The sequence below is a fragment of the Pelobates fuscus genome, chromosome 10 (assembly GCF_036172605.1).
Source record: "Pelobates fuscus isolate aPelFus1 chromosome 10, aPelFus1.pri, whole genome shotgun sequence".
In the NCBI taxonomy this organism is placed as follows: Eukaryota; Metazoa; Chordata; class Amphibia; order Anura; family Pelobatidae; genus Pelobates; species Pelobates fuscus.
In genome coordinates, this window is record NC_086326.1 from 93,726,140 (window position 1) to 93,746,707 (window position 20,568).

General features: G+C 46.5%; 1 protein-coding gene across 4 annotated transcripts in view; it reads right to left on the reverse strand.

Annotated features, from left to right (window-relative positions):
* LOC134575012 (L-threonine ammonia-lyase-like) overlaps positions 1–20,568 on the reverse strand; it is a 96,768-nt gene that overhangs the window by 1,324 nt on the left and 74,876 nt on the right. The window lies entirely within an intron of this gene.

Below are 20,568 nucleotides of genomic sequence, written 5' to 3' on the forward strand. Positions count from 1 at the left end.
GTCACACGAGTCAGCAACACGCGAAGGGTGCAGGAAGCCGTATCTAAGGTCGCCTAGCCGCAAGCAAACCAGGTGACATTCACAGGGCAGGGAACAGGAAAATACGACTTGGGTAGAATGAGAAAGAGACGTTACAGACTCTTGATGGATTGAGCGCCCTTGATCCAGCTAGGGTCATTGTCGCTCCCCAAACAATTGAATATCCATAACAGACAGGGGTAGGAGATGCCCCACCTGCTGCGCATAGCCATCTCCAACAGGGCGGGCGATTCTATACCCTTGATGAAGAAAGAGGGTTGCATTGCCTTGTGAGTGTCTTCTGATCCAGATGGTGCTCAGTGCATGTAAAAGAGCAGGAGACACAATATAGCGTAGTAGGTACTTCTAGTCAGTGAAGAAAATATAGAAATGTACTTACAGTTTTTTGCATTTCTATATTTTCTTCACCAAGTTTTGTTTGTTTGTTTTGTTTTAATTTTAATTTGTTTGTTTTGTTTAGTTAAAGTGGAACACATACACGTAGAAAATCCATAAATCTAAAATAAATATCATCTGTCTTTTTCTTTTTTGTAAATATCTTTTTATTGAGAATTTTCTAGTCCAAAATACCATTAAAAGAAAGAAACCACGGTGTGGACTCGCAGGTCCCATCAGTCATTTTTAAAGCGAATAAAGGTATGCAAAAACCAATATGTTTATATACATGCAGCTATTGGTGATGCACAGGTCACAGTGTTTCATTGTATACCGTGATGCACTGGATTCACAGGTCCCATTTCTTAACAGTAGTACTTGTCAGGGTAGCCGGGGGTATCAAACATTGTGGGCACGCATGTCTAATCATGTACGAAACTTGTTGTCTCATCACGGTCACCCGTAAGCAAACATGGTTCATCTATAGCAAACCCACGGGTCCTGATGTGTATGTGACAAGACAGGCATAATTCTGGGTCCCCCAGAGGGCACAATGCCCAGTCCCGTGTGTCGTCCCGGTAGTCTCTGGTGGTGTTCTGTCTTCTAAGGGTAGGTGTCGGTTATCGTGGGGGATGGGGGGTAGTGATGGTGTGTCCACCCTCTCAGGGTCTGTTTGCGGTGATTGCTGCGTGAACCGCTCTATGCCCAGTGGTCCCCTATTAGTGTCCTGTTACCCAGTGTATGTGGCACTCTAGTTTGTGACCCCAGGGTTTCCCATCTGGTGGCCTTTTCCCAATTGTTGTCGGTGCGATTGGTTTCCCCCCCTTTTCCCATTATCTGTCTTCATGGGTGTTATGTGTCTCGCATCTTGTGCACGAGCCTGCCTGTCTGTGGCGTCTTATCATCTAATCTCATCTTTTGCCTTTGTGCGCTGCCGCGCCCTGGCCCACCTGGGGGGGAAGAGGAAGGGGGGGGGGGGGGGGAGGAGAGGGGGGAGAGGGAGAGGGGAGAGTGGGTGTCTTTTTTTATTTTATTATTATTTTATTTATTTATTTTATTTTATTTTATTTTTTTCCCTTCCAGTCTGTCAATAGTCCAGTCTGTGCCGTCACGGTCAGTGTAGCAAGTCCTGGAAGTCAGGGCATGCGGTAGTTACTATCCAGTGCGTCCAAATCGTCTGGTATGTCTGTGTTTTCCCTTCTGCCAATAGGGAGAGCTCCTCCAGTACTCTGAGTTCCTCCATGCGTTAGTACCAGGTCCCCAGTGATGGGGCGGATTGTTTTTTCCAGTAGATGGGGATGAGGCTTTTAGCCACGTTAAGTATCCTAATTGTGAGGGATTTCTTGTATGCTGATACCTTTGTCGTGGTGTGGTGAATAAGGAATGTGGCAGGGTCTTTTGGCGGTGGGGTGTCAGTGAATCTCTTGATGATCCTATATATGGCCTCCCAGTATGGTTGAATGAGTGGGCAGTCCCACCATATGTGGAGATAGGTGCCTGTTTGGTTCGTGCATCTCCAGCATACGTCATCAGACATGGGGTCATACCTGTGGGTTTGTTGCGGGGTGCGGTACCATACTGCTAGTATTTTGTAGGCAGTTTCCTGCGTCCCGCTAGACGGTGCGCAGTGTAGTCTGAGGGTGCATATCTGGTCCCATTGGGCAGGTGTGAATGTTGTGCCTAACGCTACCTCCCATTTCCCCATGAAGCTTGGGGGTGGTTGTCTCCTCATCCGCATGAGCATGCCATAGAGCGTAGAGAATCCCTTGACTAGGGGATTTGGATCCATACAGATGTCTTCGAATGGGGTCAGTGGTCTGGAGGTGTTATGTAATTGAAGGATTGTGTGTGTGAACATTTGTAATTGTCTGTATCTGAACTGTAGCATGAATGGGTTGTTGGTGCTCCCTGTCATGTCTTCCAAGGTCCTGAGTTTGCCGTTGGTGGTAGCGTGGTATATTCGTGGGATCTCCCGTCCCAATAGACGGGCTAGCGACTTCGGTTCCTTCCCTGGGGGGAAGGTGTCGTTGTGGGTTACTGGAAGCAGTGGGGATGGTGTGGTGGTGAGTGACAGTGGTGTGGCTAACTTGTACCACACCTGCATGGTCGCTTTGATAAGAGGGTGTGGGGCCGCCAATTGTATGCCTTGCTGGTGGTCTAGCCAGGGGAGGACGGAGATGGGTCTACCCACCTGTGCTGCCTCTATGTCCTTCCAGGGTTTAGCAACCCCCGATTTGGTCCGCTCTGCTATTCGCTGGATATGTGTGGCTCTATAGTAACCCCTAAAGTCTGGGAGGGCGAGCCCTCCTTTTTCTTTCAGGAGAGTGAGTACATCGTGTTTTATTCTCGCTTTCAGATTCTGCCAGGCAAACCGGAGGGCCATGGTTCTGAGGGAGGTGAAGAAGGCCTCCGGGATGGCGCAGGGGATGGCCTGGAACAGGCAATATATTAATTTTAAGAACTCCTACCCTACCGAACCACGAGAGTCGCACCTGCCCCCAGTCCTTGAGGTCCTTCTGGATTGTTTGCAGCAGCGGTTGAAAGTTGGCCTCGTACATCTGGGTGAGATCTTTCGTGATCGTCGCCCCCAGATACCGTATAGAGGTGTCTGACCATTGGAACGGGAGATCCTTTTTCAGTGTCACCACCGCGCGTGCCGGTATTGATATGTTAAGTATCGTGGACTTAGAGAAGTTGATTTTGAAATTCAAAAGCTCTCCATATGCGTCAAATTCCTGCAGTATTGCTGGCATCGCGATATCTGGTTCGGTTACGAAGAACAATAAATCGTCTGCGTTTGCTGCTACCGAATGTTTTCGCGTCCCTATCTCTAGTCCCGGGATAAGCGGGTTGTTTCTGAGTTCATGAACGGTTCCAGTACTAGTACAAAGAGGAGGGGTGAGAGGGGGCAGCCCTGTCGGGTCCCGTTCTTTATCGGGAAGGGTTCAGTGAAGGCTCCGTTTACGCAGACTCGCGCTGTTGGGCTTGAGTATAGCGCTCTGATCCAGGCCATCATAAATGGTCCCATCCCAAGCCCCTCCAGCACCTGGAACATGAAATCCCAGGAAAACCTATAGAAGGCCTTCTCCGCGTCTGTAGAGAGCAGGAGAAGGCCTTCATTTTTGGACATTGGGGTATGGATTAGGGTTAGTGCCCTGATCGTGTTGTCCCTCGCCTCTCTGTATGGGGTGAATCCCACTTGATCCCCGTGTATCAAGTCAGGGAGGAAGGACTTTAGTCTCTGCGAGAGTATCTTAGTGAAGAGTTTCAGGTCACAGTTGAGTAGAGAAATTGGCCGGTAATTGGCGCATAGTTCAGGGTCTTTCCCATCTTTGGGGATTAAGGCGATGTTCGCCTCTAGGGTTTGTGTCGGGATATGTGTCCCGTCGCGGATCGCGTTAAGAGCCGCCAGGAGGCGTGGGATAAGGAGCTCTGAGTAGGTCTTGTAGTACTGTATGGTTTGACCATCCGGTCCTGGGCTCTTGCCTGGTTTAGCCGTTTTGAGGGCCCATGCTATTTCGTGTGTTGTGATCGGTTCGCCTAGTTCCGCCTGTGCCTCCTGCGTGGTTCTAGATACCGTGCTATCCGAGTTTTCTTGTCTGCTAGTTCCCTGTCAGTCCGGTGTGTTTCTATTGCGTATAGATCCGCATAGTAAGTCGTATGGCGTCCGCCATGTCTCGTGGCATGCTTTGAACCTTTCCTTGTTTGTCTCTAATTTTGGGGATGTACGCTGATGCTCTCTTTTTGGCTATCATGAGGGCAAGGAGGGCACCACATTTGTTAGCATTAGTGTAGAAGAATGCCTTGGTGCGTAAGTATGCCCTGTGGTAGTTGGCGTTGAGGATGGAAGAGAGTTCTCTACGGAGTACTGTCAGTTTTGCCCCATCATCTGGGAGGTGGGTCCGTTTGGGTTTGAGTCTGGCGGCTTTTGCGCATTTGATGGCTGCTCCCGTCGCGATAAAGTGTCCATTCATCACACTTTGTGGGCCTCCCACAGGCAGAAGGGCGTCACATCAGGTGTGTCGTTGTCAGCGAAATATTGCTCAAGTCTATGCTTGGACTCTGTCGTCACGACTGTGTCATTAAGGAGGGAGTCGTTGAGCCTCCAGTTATGGCATGTGGGTCTAAATAGTGGGGACGTCAATGTCATCAAAACAGGGGCGTGGTCAGACCAGGTCGCCGTGCCTATAACAGTTCGTCGGATTGTCATCAGATAATAATGTGGCATGAAAAAATAGTCCAGTCTGGAATACGTCTTGTTGGGAGTCGAGTAGAAAGTGTAATCTCGGTCCATTGGGTGTGTTGCCCTCCAGCAATCCACTGGTCTATGTTCATGTAGAGTCTTATCTATAAAAAAGGAAAGGTAATAGGCGCTCACTATAGTGATCAGGCAGCAGTATACAGAACAAGGATTCCCCAACCTTGTGAGTGAATAGCAGAAAAAGAGAGGGCGTATACCGCGCCTATTAATTCAAATGTAAAATATACAAAAAATACATACATATGTTCTTGGATATTCCAATTAATCGTGACCTCAAAAAGAAATTAAGATAAAAAGATAATAGCGCAATACAGCAAATTTTATCTTAGAAATAGATAGTTAGTAACTATGTACAGTCCACTCACATGGAAATGAGCTATGACAGAGCTCTACTGTGAAGCGCTTGGACGGTACAATCCCCGTCTTTGGATTAGTAGTAGTTGCCGCAGATGTTTTCAAGGTGCCATATGCGTAGTTGGTATAAAAGAAAAGATATCAGCAATATGGTGATAATAGATAATAAATAGTATTGTACTTACACTTTCCAGAGCATGTAACCTGCTCTAGTGTAAACAGCTTAGGTGGTATGATCCCCACCAAGGATATACAGGATACCAGGAAATGAAGATTTTAAGTCTAAAAAGTAACTTAAAAGTATACTTTAATATAAACAAACTAAACAATGAAATATAAAATATAGATATAAAATATAGTCCCACTTAACGCGTTTCGCCTAATAGGCTTCTTCAGAAGTGTGGTGTGATGTTCAAAAAGTCAGTTTATATATCTTCATTGATGAGTAGATGATTTCCTGGTGAGATGACTTCCGGGTTTCGGCTTGGTGATGACACGCATGCGTCATACCGGAAATGGCGGTAGCTGTTGGGTGGGGGAGGGGTGTGGGAGGTACGGGGCACGTGGTGGATGGTTGCGGGAGTCGCAGTCGCCGTTCAGCGGGTATAGGGAAATTTTCACCCCTCCGCCACTGTGGGCCCCCCAGGCGAGAGCGCAGTGCAGCGGGAAGTAACAAATTCAACTGTGTAACCGAGTAAGGTAAAGGTGTAGGCAAGGCAGGAGTCGGCCCGGTCGTACCAGCCAGGGCCGTCTTTAACGCGGGGCAAACGGGGCAGCTGCCCCAGGCCCAGTTACTCAGGGGGGCCCAAAGCAGCTGCCCCGTGGGCCCTGCTGCCCTCTACTATTTTCTTTTTTTCCCCCAGTACACTAAGAAGGCTCACCGGGTGGCCCGTGCACTGACGGCCACCCGGTGGGGCTTTGTAAGCAGGAGTCCGGTCGCACACTGTGTCCCTTTAACAGCGCGACCTGCCCCATGCTTTTCGGCAGCACTGGGAGGAAGTGACGGCCGCGCGTCACTTCCTCCCAGTGAAAACATAGAGCCGCGCAGGAGAGATCAAGGAGGCAGTGAGGAGGGGGGCTGGGCTGGGAAAGCCAGCCCCTAACTCACAACAGCCTCAGCCACCACTCTGGACACCATGGAAGGCACCCTTCAAGGTTGGAAACAGAAGGTAGGTTAAAAGTTTATTTTGTGCATGTGAATGTGTGTCAGTATGTCTGTCAGTGTGTGTGTGTATGTCTGTCAGTGTGTGTGTGTGTGTGTTAGTATTTCAGTGTGTGTGTGTATGTTAGTATTTGTCAGTGTGTGTGTGTGTGTGTGTGTGTGTGTTAGTATTTCAGTGTGTGTGTGTTAGTATTTGTCACTGTGTGTGTGTGTATGTTAGTATTTGTCAGTGTGTGTGTGTGTGTGTGTGTCAGTATGTCTGTCAGTGTGTGTGTGTGTTAGTATTTGTCAGTGTGTGTGTGTGTGTTAGTATTTCAGTGTGTATGTTAGTATTTGTCAGTGTGTGTGTGTGTGTGTGTGTGTGTGTTAGTATTTGTCAGTGTGTGTGTGTGTGTGTGTGTGTGTGTGTTAGTATTTGTCAGTGTGTGTGTGTGTGTTAGTATTTCAGTGTGTGTGTATGTGTTAGTATTTCAGTGTGTGTGTGTATGTTAGTATTTGTCAGTGTGTGTGTGTGTGTCAGTATGTCTGTCAGTGTGTGTGTGTGTGTGTTAGTATTTGTCAGTGTGTGCGTGTGTCAGTATGTCTGTCAGTGTGTGTGTGTGTGTTAGTATTTGTCAGTGTGTGTCAGTATGTCTGTCAGTTTGTGTGTATGTCCATCACTAACGCAGTCAGTGGATGTTTCTGTGTGTGTCAATATGTCTGTCAGTATGTGTCAGTATGTCTGTTACTGTGTGTGTCAGCATGTCTGTCAGTATATGTGTGTGTCCGTATGTCTGTTTGTGTCCTTATGTCTGTCTGTGTGTGTTAGTATGTGTGTGTCAATATATCTGTCAGTGATTATATGTATGTCAGTATGTTTGTGTGTACGTATCAGTATGTCAGTGTACATGTTTGTGTAAGTATGTCTTGTACCTCTCTACTTTAGTTCCCCCACTGTGTCATGGTGAAATGTGTGATTGCCTGCCAGGGAGTGGGGGCTGGTGGGGGGAAAGGGGGCAGAGTACAGGGGGCCCAAGAAAATTATTTGCCCAGGGTCCAATTAATATTATAGACGGCTCTGGTACCAGCTGGCCAAGTCGAGTCCCCCCGCCGTAAACTGTACACCCCTGTCCGGTGGGAGCGTGGCCTATCTCCTCGTTTTCCTTAGGTCATATGTCTTTTTCATGTAGAAGCAAGCCAGACCAAACAGCCAGCAGGAGATAAGGGAACAATGCCTTTGCATTGCTAACAAGTATTATACAATCATTCTGAAATTGTTTTCCATTCAGTAAAGTGTCTCCGGATCAAAATGTATTGCAGAGGATAAAGAATATATGACTTGTAAATTCAGTCCCATAGGGGACTCATAAAATAGCCATAAACACAGCATAGCAAAGAATTTGGCACAACTATTAAACAGATTATGCCACATTATAACGACTATGATTAAATATAAATCGGATTACATAAACAGTATAAAATTATAGGTTCTGTAATTTATTCATGGTTAACCTCTGCTATTTCTCACCATAGATCCACACATCATAAGTCAACTTACATTTTCTTTGAGCTAAATCAAGTGTTTGAGACACGGGTGTGTCCCACTTTCTAGATGATTGGCCACCCTTGCACTGAATTACTTTTTAATATTGGATTATTAAATGTATTAATAAAAACCACAATATTTTACTGTATGTTTTTTTTTCTAATATGTGAGTTTATTTTTTAGACATTTAGTTTAAAGGGCCAATCTAAGCACTAAAACAAATTTAGCTTAATGAAGTGGTTTTGGTGTATAAATCATGTCTTTGCAGTCTCACTGCTTAATTATCTGCCATGTAGGATTTAATATTGTTTAGGCAACCCTAGATAAATACACTGCTCAAAAAAATAAAGGGAACACAAAAATAACATATCCTAGATCTGAATGAATTAACTATTCTTCTGAAATACTTTGTCCTTTACATAGTTGAATGTGCTGACAACAAAATCACACACAAATTAAAAAATGATCAAATCAAATTTTTTAACCCATGGACGTCTGGATTTGGAGTCACACTGAAAATTAAAGTGGAAAACACACTACAGGCTGATCCAACTTTGATGTAATGTCCTTAAAACAAGTAAAAATGAGGCTCAGTAGTGTGTGTGGCCTCCACGTGCCTGTATGACCTCCCTAGAACGCCTGTGCATGCTCCTGATGAGGTGGCGGATGGTCTCCTGAGGGATCTTCTCCCAGACCTGGACTAAAGCATCTACCAACTCCTGGACAGTCTGTGGTGCAACGTGACGTTGGTGGATGGAGCGAGACATGATGTCCCAGATGTGCTCAATTGGATTCAGGTCTGGGCAACGGGCAGGCCAGTCCATAGCATCAATGCCTTTGTCTTTGACACACTCCAGCCACATGAGGTCTAGCTTTGTCTTGCATTAGGAGGAACCCAGGGCCAACCGCACCAGCATATGGTCTCACAAGGGGGCTGAGGATCTCATCTCGGTACCTAATGGCAGTCAGGCTACCTCTGGCGCTCGCTGTGCGGCCCCCCAAAGAAATGCCACCCCACACCATTACTGACCCACTGCCAAACCTGTCATGATGGAGGATGTTGCAGGCAGCAGAACGTTCTCCACGGCGTCTCCAGACTCTGTCACGTCTGTCACATGTGCTTAGTGTGAGCCTGCTTTCATCTGTGAAGAGCACAGGGCGCCAGTGGCGAATTTGCCGATCTTGGTGTTCTCTGGCAAATGCCAAACGTCCTGCACAGTGTTGGGCTGTAAGCCCCACCTGTGGACGTCGGGCCCTAACACCACCCTCATGGAGTCTGTTTATGACCGTTTGAGCAGACACATGCACATTTTTGACCTGCTAGATGTCATTTTGCAGGGCTCTGGCAGTGCTCCTCCTGTTCCTCCTTGCACAAAGGTGGAGGTAGCGGTCCTGCTGCTGGGTTGTTGCCCTCCTACGGCCTCCTCCACGTCTCCTGATCTACTGGCCTGTCTCCTGGCCTGTCTCCTCTGGACACTATGCTGACAGACACAGCAAAACTTCTTGCCACAGCTCTCATTGATGTGCTATCCTGGATGAGCTGCACTACTTGAGCAACTTGTGTGGGTTGTAGACTCCGTCTCATGCTACCAGTGGTGTCTCTAGGATTCATTTTTAGGGGCACATGGAGGGCCAGGGACAAAAGTAGGGGGGCACATTTAACCCCGCCCTCGCCGCAGTTTGTCCCCGCCCCTGCCGCATGTTAAGCCCTGCCCCCGACACAATGTGTTTTTTTTTTTTTTTTATAATCCCTGGTAGAGGATTCATTATTTTCCACCAGGGATTATTAAAAAAACCCAAAAAACATTATCATTGATACAGTGCCATAGTTGCCAACATTTGAAAAAAATTTCCAAGGACATTTTGCAGCACAGCTATCAATTACTGTATGGGTATAATATCCCTGGACAGTCATTGTTCTCTGTATAATACAGGGTTGTGTGTATAATAAATTGGGACAGTCAGTGCTCCCTGTATAGTGCTGCTCTCTGTATAATACAGGTCTGTTTGTGTATAATATCCCAAGACAGAGAGCAGCACTATACAAGGAGCACTGACTGTCCCAGGATATTATACAGGCACAGGCCTGTATTATACAGAGAGCAGCACTATACAGGAAGCACTGACTATCCCGGGATATTATATACACATAGCTGAGCATATACCCCATGTTCCAATCTCTAGATTACTAGTACCTGTCAACAGCAGCTCCCAGACACGTGTAACAGGGCTAAAGTGTGCGGCAGCTCACACAGATGATTCAGCGGTAAAGTGCACTCGCTGGCAGAGCCAAACTGGGAATCCCTGGGAATCCAAAGCAGCCCTGGAAAAAAATTTATGCCATTCCTACAAGTCAATATACATATATATATATATATAAATATATATATATATATATATATATATATGTATAGTACAGTAAGCACACAAGCTCACTGACATGCGCAAATAGGCTTGCTGACAGACAAAACTCTCTGACTCACACACAAGCTTACTACAGACAAACTCACTTGTATAAACAGAAGGCTCACTACAAATAAGTTCAGGGACACACACACCAGCTCACTAAAGACAAGCTCACTGACACACACATGCTCACTAAATAGAAGCTTACTGACACACACAAGCAGTACCATTTTAACAGCGTTAAGGGCACCCAGGCAAAGCAATGCACTGGGGCCCTTCCTACACAACAACTCACAGGAAATGTAATTATTGATAGACTGCTGAGTCCATACACACACATAGACACACACACAGACTGCTGAGTCCATACACACACAGACTGCTGAATACACACACACACACACACACACAGACTGCTGAATCCATACACACACACAGACTGCTGAGTCCATACACACACAAACACAAATTGCTGAGTCCATACACACACACACACACACACTGCTGAGTCCACACACACACACACACACACACACAGACTGCTGAATCCATACACACACTGCTGAGTCCTTACACACATACACAGACTGCTGAGTCCATACACACACTCACAGACTGCTGAATCCATACACACACACAGACTGCTGAGTCCATACACACACTCACAGACTGCTGAATCCATACACACACTCACAGACTGCTGAGTCCATACACACACTCACAGACTGCTGAGTCCATACACACACACACACACAGACTGCTGAGTCCATACACACATGCACACACACACACACACACACACACACACACACACAGAGACTGCTATGTCCATACACATACACACACACACACACACACACACACACACACACAAACACAGACTGCTATGTCCATACACACAGACTGCTGAGTCCATACACACACATAGACACACACGCAGACTGCTGAGTCCATACACACACACACACACACAGACTGCTGAGTCCATACACACACAGACAGACTGCTACGTCCATACACACACACACACAGAGTGTTGAATCCATACACACACAGACACACACACACACACAGACTGCTGAGTCCATACACACACAGACTGCTGAGTCCATACACACACAGACTGCTGAATCCATACACACACACACACAGACTGCTGAATCCATACACACACAGACACACACACAGACTGCTGAGTCCATACACACACAGACACACACACACATACTGCTGGGTCCATACACACACAGACAGACATACTGCTGAGTCCATACACACACACAGAGACTGCTGAGTCCATACACACGCACAGACTGCTGAGTCCATACACACACACACACACACACACACACACACTCACAGAGACTGCTGAGTCCATACACACACACAGAGACTGCTGAGTCCATACACACACACAGACTGCTGAGTCCATACACACACACACACACACTCACAGAGACTGCTGAGTCCATACACACACACACAGAGACTGCTGAGTCCATACACACACACAGACTGCTGAGTCCATACACACACACAGACTGCTGAGTCCATACACACACACACACACACACACACAGACTGCTGAGTCCATACACACACACACACACACACAGACTGCTGAGTCCATACACACACACACACACAGACTGCTGAGTCCATACACACACACAGACTGCTGAGTCCATACACACACACACCGACTGCTGAGTCCATACACACACAGACACACACAGACTGCTGAATCCATACACACACACAGACTGCTGAGTCCATACACACACACACCGACTGCTGAGTCCATACACACACAGACACACACAGACTGCTGAATCCATACACACACACACACACACACACACACACAGACTGCTATGTCCACACACACACACACACACACACATAGACTGCTGAATCCATACACACACAGACTGCTAAGTCCATACACACACACACACACACACACACACAGACTGCTGAGTCCATACCCACACAGACAGACTGCCATGTCCATACACACACACACACACACACAGACTGCTGAATCCATACACACACAGACAGACTGCTGAGTCCACACACACACACACACACACAGACTGCTGAGTCCACACACACACACACACACACACACAGACTGCTGAATCCATACACACACAGACAGACTGCTGAGTCCACACACACACACAGACTGCTGAGTCCATACACACACACACACACACAGACTGCTGAGTCCATACACACACACACACACACAGACTGCTGAGTCCATACACACACACACACACACACACACACACACAGACTGCTGAGTCCATACACACACACACACACACACTCACAGAGACTGCTGAGTCCATACACACACACAGAGACTGCTGAGTCCATACACACACACAGAGACTGCTGAGTCCATACACACACACACACACACACACTCACAGAGACTGCTGAGTCCATACACACACACACACACACACACACACACACAGACTGCTGAGTCCATACACACACACACACACACAGACTGCTGAGTCCATACACACACACAGACTGCTGAGTCCATACACACACACACCGACTGCTGAGTCCATACACACACAGACACACACAGACTGCTGAATCCATACACACACACACACACACAGACTGCTGAGTCCATACCCACACAGACAGACTGCCATGTCCATACACACACACACACACACACACACACACACAGACTGCTGAATCCATACACACAGAGACTGCTGAGTCCATACACACACACACACACACACACACAGACTGCTGAGTCCATACACACACAGACATACTGCTGAGTCCACACACACACACACACACACACACACACACACAGACTGCTGAGTCCACACACACACACACACACACACACACAGAATGCTGAGTCCATACACACACACACACACACACACTCACAGAGACTGCTGAGTCCATACACACACACACAGACTGCTGAGCCCATACACACACATAGAAACATAGAAACATAGAAACATAGAATGTGACGGCAGATAAGAACCATTCGGCCCATCTAGTCTGCCCAGTTTTCTAAATACTTTCATTAGTCCCTGGCCTTATCTTATAGTTAGGATAGCCTTATGCCTATCCCACGCATGCTTAAACTCCTTTACAGTGTTAACCTCTACCACTTCAGCTGGAAGGCTATTCCATGCATCCACTACCCTCTCAGTAAAGGACACACACACACAGACTGCTGAGTCCATACACACACACAGACTGCTAAGTCCATACATACACACACACACACACACAGACTGCTGAATCCACACACACACACACACACACACACACACACAGACTGCTGAATCCATACACACACACACACACACAGACTGCTATGTCCACACACACACACACACACACACACACACATAGACTGCTGAATCTATACACACACAGACTGCTGAGTCCATACACACACACAGACTGCTGAGTCCATACACACACAGACAGACTGCCATGTCCATACACACACACACACAGACTGCTGAATCCATACACACACACACACACACACACACATACTGCTGAGTCCACACACACACACACACACACACACAGACTGCTGAGTCCATACACACACAGACAGACTGCTATGTCCACACACACACACACACACACAGAGACTGCTGAGTCCATACACACACACACACACACACACACAGACTGCTGAGTCCATACACACACACACACACACACAGACTGCTGAATCCATACACGCACAGACACACACACACACACACACAGACTGCTGAGTCCATACACACACACACACACACACAGACTGCTGGGTCCATACACACACACACACACACACACACAGACTGCTGGGTCCACACACACAGACACACACACACACACACAGACTGCTATGTCCATACATACACACACACACACACACACACACAGAGACTGCTGAGTCCATACACACACACACACAGACTGCTGAGTCCATACACACACACACAGACTGCTGGGTCCATACACACACACAGACTGCTATGTCCATACACACACAGACACACACACACACTGCTGAGTCCATACACACACAGACTGCTGGGTCCATACACACACACACACAGACTGCCGAGTCCATACACACACACACACACACACACAGAGACTGCTGAGTCCATACACACACACACACAGACTGCCGAGTCCATACACACACACACACACACACACACAGAGACTGCTGAGTCCATACACACACACACACACACACTGCTGAGTCCATACACACACAGACTGCTGGGTCCATACACACACACAGACAGACTGCTATGTCCATACACACACAGACACACACACACACACACTGCTGAGTCCATACACACACACACACACACACACACACACAGACTGCTATGTCCATACAGACACACACACACACACACACACAGACTTCTATGTCCACACACACACACACACACACTGCTATGTCCATACACACACACACATCAAGCCTACCTGTCACTGGAGGCTGTTGCTGGGGGTCAGACAGCCATCTTCTGCAGCAGCAAGGCCTGCTGCTTTACGGCGGGGGTGGGGCTTATGTGCGGGAGGCGGGGCTTGGTTTGGGGGCGGGGCCTGTGACGGGTAGCCTGTCAGTGCTGTCTCCGGCCCCAGCATCTCTGCACAGACAGCACCCAGCGCTCCATTTCCTCTCTGGCCAGACTGCCCTGCATTCCCGCGGGCTTTCACAGACTGTTACAGCCCGAGGGATTATAATTGAAGAACATGGCCAGCAGGTTGCTGGCATTTGGGGGGGCCCAAGGGGGGGCACAGCATGATGTAGGGGGGGCCATGGCCCCCTCTGGCCCCCCCCATAGCGACGCCACTGCATGCTACCACTAGAGTAAAAGCACCGCCAGCATTCAAAAGTGACCAAAACATCAGCCAGGAAGCATAGGAACTGAGAAGTGGTCTGTGGTCACCTCCTGCAGAACCACTCATTTATTGGGGGTGTCTTGCTAATTGCCTATAATTTCCACCTGTTGTCTATCCCATTTGCACAACAGCATGTGAAATTGATTGTCACTCAGTGTTGCTTCCTAAGTGGACAGTTTGATTTCACAGAAGTGTGATTGACTTGGAGTTACATTGTGTTGTTTACGTGTTCCCTTTATTTTTTTGAGCAGTGTATGTCCTAAAATACAGCTCACATGTTGTAACTTTACTTATTGCATAGTGTGTATAATTTAGAATTTCATGTCTCCTGCTCTGAAATTGCCTTCTAGCTCATATTGCAGTCCCTTGTCTTTGCTTAAGGTTAACAGAGCAGGCAACAATAACTTCTAAAGTAAACACACTGTGCTGTAAAATGAAACTTTTTTTTCATGGAGTTTGTGTGTGTTACAGACAGGGGAGGTGTGGCTAGGACTGCTAAAAAAAAGTGATTGAGTTTCATAAGAACCAGATAATTGAGCAGTGATGCAGCAAGGGGATGATCTATACACAAAAACAGAATATTTTGAATATAGAAATCATAGAGAAGAGAATATTTACCTCGACAGACATGAGTTTTGACAGTGGACATGAGTTCTATAGCAGAGTTAACTAATTCTGGCATTTTAAATGATTGCGAAGTACATTTTCCATTATGCTTATCCATCTTTTGAGAAATGCAGTTCACAAACAACTTGGGTGTCAACAGGCTTTTAATGAAATTCATTGTAAACGTCACTGTATTGTACTGATTTTTCAATAGCAGTGTTACTCTCACAGACATATTAATCTATATGCACAGAAACAGAACAAATATATTGAGAAAGTGGAAACACCATTAGATGGGATAACGACTCCATGCTAAAGCGGACAAATTTTTTTAATACATTAAAGATCTGTGCAAAAACATATTTAGCTTTGAAGTTCCAGCAAACAAACAAAGCAAGACTGCTGTTTAAAAAGAAGCAAGAAGCTGTTTAAAAAAATTAAAAGAATAAGCAAAAGTATTTTAATAAAATGATCTATCATATTTAGAAATTTGGAAAAACTAAAGGTCCACTTTACATATATTAGTAATAGAAAGCAGCACTAATTAGGGGCCACTGGTGATTTGTCCTGGGTGACAGACAGTCAGGGCTGCACACAGCACACCCATCCGACCCTCTTTGTAGTATGGTCGCCCATGACTCAGGTGGATGATTTCATTATCTTCTGCTCAGGACGAGCAATGAGGGAGCTGCCTCACCGGCAGAGGCAGTGGGGGAGGAGTGTTATACCTCCAGCACCCACTGCCTGTTAAAGGGACTCTCCAGTGCCAGGAAAACAATCCGGCAAGTCCCCTCTCCCTCCCACCACCCATCCCCGGTTACTGAAGGGGTGAAAACCCCTTCAGTCACTTATCTGAGTCCCCCGCCGATGTCCCTCGGCGGTGGTTTTGGGTCGCCGCCACTCCTCCTCTTCATTACGTCAGCCGGCAGGGGAGACTGATCCCGCCCGCCAGCTGAGGAGACCTAATGCGCATGCGTGGCAATGCCGCGCATGCGCATTAGAGCTCTCCATAAGAACGCATTGAAAATGCTTTTCACTGCTTTCCTATGGGGAATTGAGCGACACTGGAGGTCCTCACACAGCGTGAGGACGTCCAGCGACGCTCTAGCACAGAAAACCTGTGCTATGAAGCAGGAAGTGCCCTCTTGTGGCTGTCTAGTAGACATCCACTAGAGGAGGAGTTAACCCTGCAAGGTAATTATTGCAGTTTATGAAAACTGCAATAATTACACTTGCAGAGTTAAGGGTAGTGGGAGTTGGCACCAAGACCACTCCATTGGGCAGAAGTGGTCTGGTTGCCTGGAGAGTCCCTTTAACTGCCTCATACCGAAGGGAGAAGCAGAAATGAGCCCTTGCTTTTGCCCTCCTCCCCTCTCCCCTCACACTGCCCACAGAGGTAACAAGGATATTTGATGACTGTCTGCCTGTAACTGAGTGTGATTTTGACTGTGTGTGACTGTGAGTGTCTCTGTGTGTGACTGTGTGACTATATGCTTATGATTATAAACTAAAGTAAATATATAAAATCACAGTTTGGAAGATATACTCCAATGAAAACTTGCATGCATTAAATTATAACATTTTTTCATTGGGGATATTGCAGAGGAGCTCCGATATGAAATTCTCTTTAGCTGGAGGAAGGGACATTGTTGGTGTTTATAGGCCATCTAGACTGTAAGCTCGGTAGAGCAGGGACCTCATCTACCTATTTTTCCTGTATCATTTTGTATTTGTCTCGTTTATTGTAAAATTTCCCCTCTTTCAGAATATTGTAAAGCACTGCAGAATAAGTTGGCTCTATATAAATAACAATAATAATAATATGTGACTGTATGTGACATAGTGTATGTGTGTGACTGTGTGCGTGTGACTGTATGTGACAGTGTGTATCTGTATATGTATGCGACTGTGTGTCTAGGTATATGTATGTGTAAATGACTATGTGTGTATAATTGATGAATATGTATGTTGTGATGGTGTGTAATTGTGAATCTGTGTACATTACTGTTCTTGTGTGTCCATATTTATTTGTGAAAGCATATATGATAGCATGTCTATGTATGTGTGCATGTCACTGTGTATGTATGTGAGGGAACAAAAAAAGATAAGAGGATCAAGAAACATACAAGAGGAAAGTGGGGGCTGAAGAGATACAGAAGTCATTTGCATTAAAGGCGGACTTGTCACACACCAAACAATTGACCATAAGACTGTATCTATGTATTGTGCTATCAAATGTATACATTAGGAGAAAACCCTATTACAAATAGTTTTTCCCCCAGCTGTCAGTCAATGCCCTCTGCTCTCCTCCCATAGCAATCACAGCACATGTTCTGAGATTGGTAGGGAAACTCTGCAAAACTCGGCAATTGCAAGGGAGTATAGGAATGGAGTGACTTGACATCACTCCGTTACGTTGCTGGCACACAGGCAACAAAGCTAGCGTGCTGACGTCACTGATAAGATTTGCCCTGCTTGGGGATGCAACAGGGCAAAAAAAAAAACTTTGGTTTAAAAAGTTAAAATGTTGTTATAAGATTGATTGAAATAGCTTTTGATTTCAGTAAATATGCTGCAAACACAACAAATGACAATTTTCAGTTCTTTTACAACCTATAAAGTGTTTTGAAACTTACTGTGCGTAATAATTTGGAACAGTGCATTGTAAGTTTTTTATGTTTTAAAAAAAATACTGTTATCATTAGGAGGTTTGTTCAATAACATTTGAATTGTACTCTTAATAGTTGATAACATGAGAATTATGCTGACTGTTTTTTTTTACATCAATTATTTAGGTAAATGAGAAAAATATCATTTGCACAATAATTTGGAACGGGGTGTATGGTGTATTCAATGTATAAGGGAGCGATTGGTAAGTAAAATTTTACCACATGACAGGAGGCTTTATATTTTGCATAACTCTCTTTACTGTAAAATCCAGCAGCACAGATCATGAACAGAAACAACAAATCAGAAAAAAGTATCCAACTCTATAAAAGGTCCTGCTGCCAGTCTGATCACTTCCTCTTTCTTTGCTGTTCCAGTCTGCACAGGTCAGAGTACTTTTACCTAGTGAGTCTCTATACTTGTTACATGTCTTTTAGTATCTTATATATGTTTGAGATTCATTAGGATTGTGGTATATTCTTATTGTGCTTTATTCCCCATCCTCACTTCTACCTATTTACCCCTCTTGAGACCGATTTTATACTTTTCCTTTTGTTCCCCCTTCTGTGTACTGTCTCCTACCTCAGAGTTGTGTGTTTGCCTAATTTTCCAGCTAGCTCTGTGGCACGACGCAGCCCGCGAGTGCTGCGATCGCGCCCTTACTTTGCTTGCGGTCACCCGATATCTGGGGGGTTCTGGAGGGTGTTGAGTTCCCCCGGCGCTTGGTTTCACAGTCCACGGCGGGCTTGCAGCTGTAGGCTGCGCCTGCATGAGGCGACCATTTGGATCACGGTGGCCATCTTTTTTTTCGAGTTTTACTGCGATCTGGACGCTGTACTACCTACCTGTCACACCTCACACACAGGAAACCCTGAAGTGTTCCTTCTCACTTAACAGGTAACTGCTGCAGGTATCAGTCAATACTGCTTACACTGATGCAATGCTTTGTGATTCCAGTTACTGAGGATACAAACCTATGTTAAAATGCCAGATTATTTATATAACAGTTACCAATTGTGGGTGTCCTCTGTTGTACATGGCACACCACCTGTGGTGAGCACCCAGTTATATATGGGCTGGGTTCTGCTCAGCAGGGGTGAGCCCCCTTATCATGGTACCTATATAGCCCAATTCACAAACGCCGTCTACTGAAAGGTGATTTGTTGACCATGGAGGTACAACTCTGACGTACAACTGGGGTGAACCCCCCTTTTTGTCATACACGTCACCTGGCAACTCTAAGGAGGATAAACCCTCAGTGGTACCACCTCCCGCACCGAGAGTATTATCTTATATGTATATGAGGTTTCCACATCTCCCATTTCACGCAAGGGAAAACCCCTTCCGTATACTAGAGGGTGAGGCTCTCATACTGGCACCCAGCGTTAACCATTTCTGGGTGAGCCCAAGTTGTACCAGGAGCATGGCACCACGTGGGGTGTATTTCTTGCAAGTGGCTCAAACCCACTAACCGTCACTGTTCTTCAACAGGATTGCTCCATCAATATGAGTGACACCCCCCCACTAACACAAGACCTCCAGGCATTGATCAATGCCGCGGTGGCGGCCTCAGTGGAAAGAGCCCTCATGAAGGTGCTGCCCCAGTCCACAGACGATGGGTCAGCAGACAGGGAACTGGCGGGTCCTAAATGCCACTGGAAAGGGGCAACTTCCCCAGCGACCAGAATTAAGGGCAAACCTCCGGTCAAATGCTCTAATCTCCTCCCCTGACCCACTCCATGGACGAGGATTCCTACCCATTTCCTTTGTTGGCGGTGGTGGATGAATGGCAGGTGGAGAAATCCGCATCTGAAAAGGACAACTGTCAGGACTTGCCTCAGGCAGATTCACTTTATGTGAAGGAAACGGTGCTAGGGGACAACTTACAAAAGCAGGACTCCCAACCGCCCAAGCGCATGGAAGAGGGAGTCTTCTTGGATGACCTAGGGGAACCCTTGCTTGATCCACGTACTATCAGACCCCCAAGATCATCGGAGTGGTCCCTCCTCGACCATCTAGGACAGTTTGTGCACTTTTGGCTTCGCAAAACCATTGGAGAGAGAAGTGTGGGCCAAGCAGAGCAGAATGCCCTCACCTGCTCCTGTCTGACAAAATCGCACTCACACCCGAGTTCGATACCACGGTAGTGGTGTTCATGTCTAGATCAGGCCAAGACCCACGGAAGGGCATAAAGAAGGGCCTGAAGTCGGCACAGGATAAATTACTGGACCT